Source organism: Cervus canadensis, chromosome 4 (genome assembly GCF_019320065.1).
Source record: "Cervus canadensis isolate Bull #8, Minnesota chromosome 4, ASM1932006v1, whole genome shotgun sequence".
NCBI classification, from domain to species: Eukaryota; Metazoa; Chordata; class Mammalia; order Artiodactyla; family Cervidae; genus Cervus; species Cervus canadensis.
Genome location: NC_057389.1, coordinates 157,525 through 160,668, shown reverse-complemented (window position 1 = coordinate 160,668; position 3,144 = coordinate 157,525).

The following is a 3,144-nucleotide window of genomic DNA, read 5'->3' as shown; positions in this document are numbered from 1 at the left end:
GTCATGTCTGACTCTTTGTGACCCCATGGACTGCAGCACTCCAGGCCTCGCTGTCCTTGACTATCTCTGGGAGTTTGCTCAAACTCATGTCTGTGAGTGGGTAAAATCATCCAAACATCTCATCCTCTGCTGCCCACGTCTCTTCCTGTCCTCAATCTTTCCCAGCATCAGGGTCTTTTCCAATGAGTCAACTCTTTGCACCATGTGGCCAAAAGATTGGAGTTTCAGTACTTCCAGTGAATATTCAGGGTTGATTTCACAAGAACTTTCTCTTCAACACATACAAATTATTAGTACAGTTCAATTAAAAAAAAAAACTCAACAAAAACAATCAGGCAAAGGTCTAAATGCATGTTTCTCTAAAGAGGTCATAGAGACGGTGATAAAAGCACATGAAAAGATGTTCAGTATCACTAGCGCTTTGAGAAACGCAAATCAAATGTACCATGAGGTATCACCTCACATTGGTCAGAATGGCCACATCAAAAACCTACAACAATAAATTCTGCAGAGGGTGTGGAAAGAAAGAAACCCTCCTACACTGTTGGTGGGAATGTAAATTGGTACACCCAATAGGTAGAACATTATGGAGATTCTTTTAAAAACTAAGCATAGAGGTACCCAGTGATCCAGAAATCCAATACCTAGAAGTAAATCCAGAAAAAAACGCAAAATTTTAAAAGATACCTGCACTCCAAAGATCATGGCAGCACTAGGTACAATAGCCAAGACAGGGGAGCAACTTAAGTGTACAACAACAGACGAATGGATACAGAAAATGAGGTACATATATGCAAAGCAATATTGCTCAGACATAAAAAAGGATGAAATTATGCCATTTCCAGTTACAGGGAAGAAACTAGAGGTGATCAAACGAAGTGAAATAACTGAGGAAGGGAAAGATAATAGAGAGTATCACTTCTGTGGAATCTAAAAATGGATACAAATGAGCGTCATTACAAAATGCAAACAGATTCACAGACTCAGAAACTTAGGCTTACCAAAATGGAAAGGTGTCAGGGGGTGGGGGCAGTAATTAGCTGGTACAGATCAATATTTACATGTCAAAACTGGTGCATTTTTTGTTGTTTAGTTGCTCAGTCCTGTCAGACTCTTTGCAACCCCATGGACTGTAGCCTGCCAGGACAAAGGATGTCAATGGGATTCTCCAGGCAAGAATACTGGAGTGGTTTGCCATTTCCTTCTTCAGGGAATCTTCCCAAACCAGGGATCGAGCCCAGGTCTCCTGAAAGTCTCCTGCATTGCAGGTGGATTCTTTTACCACTGAGTGAGCAGGGAAGCCATAAAATAGGTGCTGAAGGGCTCTAAATAGTCACAAGTTTGACAGGGCTTTAAATGACATCTGCCCTCAAGAAATGTCCTGGGGTATTTCATCCGAAAAGAATTCCAAGCAGGGCCAAGTTGCAAGAGGCCAGTTCCAAGAGACAAATTGTACTCACAAAGTATAAAATAATAAAAGCACATGGATAGATAGTCCACACCAATAATTATTAAATCAATGCCAATCAAAACCACAGTAAATTATCACCTCATGCTGTTCACAGTGGCCATCATCAAAATGATCTACAAAGAATAAAGATTAAATAAATAAACAAAATAAAACATCTGCAATGAATATACGGAAAATGAAATCCTCCTACAAGGTTTTTGGGAATGTAAATGGTGAAGTCACTATGAAAAACACCATGGAACTTCCAAGAAATACAAGACATAGACATATCACATGACCCTGCAATCCCACTCATGGGCCTAGGTCCAGAGAATGTGAAGTGAAAGTCACTCAGTCGTGTTCAACACTTTGCAACACTATGGACTATACAGTCCATGGAATTCTCTAGGCCAGAACACTGGAGTGGGTAGCCTTTCCCTTCTCCAGGGGATCTTGCCAACCCAGGGATCAAGCCGAGGTCTCCCACATTGCAGGCAGATTCTTTACCAGCTGAGCCACAAAGGAAGCCCAAGAATACTGGAGTGGGTAGCCCATCCGTTCTCCAGTGGATCTTCCTGTCCCAGGAATCGAACTGGGGTCTCCTGCATTGCAGGCAGATTCTTTCCCAACTGAGCCATCAGGGAAGCATGGTCCACAGAAATTCACCATTCAAAATGACACTTGCACCTTGATTTTCAGGGCAGCACTGTTTCAATAGGCAAGACATGGAATCCACCAAAAGGTCCAGTGGAAGAAAAGTGAAGAGAAGGCAGTGCATCTATAATTGGAACACCACTCAACCATAAAACAGAGTGAAACAAGGATGCTGTCAGCAGCATGGGTGTGCTAAGAAATCGTCACCCCAAGTGAGGGAACTCGAGACAGAAAGACACATATCATGAGATATCTCTTACAGGCATAGTCTATAAATTCATACCAATGACTAATACACAAAACGGACTTCACAGTGTGCGAAAATCAAATTATGATTATCAAAAGAAAAAAAGAAGGGATAAAGAGTTTAGGATTTATATACACACTAATATCTAACAAATTGATAAGCAAATAGGACCTAGTGAAAAGAACAGGGAACTCTACTAAAGAGACTGTAATAATCTATATGAGGGAATACATGGAAAAAGAATAGATTCACTTCTATAGAGAATCAAATTAAGTTCCTGTACAGCTAAAACTAATAAAACAATGGAAATCAACCTGACTCCAATAGAAAATAAAAATTACATCACAGAAAATCCATCTAGGGGACCCCAGACAGTGGCGACCCTACAGATTAGGTTTGTGATACACTATGATGTTAATATGACACCACCAAAGATTTTCACCCAGCAGAACACAGAGCAGCAACCCATTCAAAGGGGCCTGACCTCACGTGAATGTCCCAAGATGAAGAGAAGAAAGACCACAGGTTAATCAGGGCAACACCCTCAATTCAGTTGTTGGGGATCTCCAAGGGGCAAGACACACAGAGGTGAAGAGCAGACACGGGGCCTCTGGGCACAGGATCCGGACCCGTGTGGATGGGGTGAGACCCACACGGTCCCCAAACCCTGCATCTGGGGCTGCATGACTCTTGGTTAGGACACCAGGTCCCTGATGGCTGGGCCCCAAAGGCGGAAACAACTGGGTTCCTGCAACCTCCTGGGTTCCTGGAACCTTCTCTCGTCCCAGAGAAG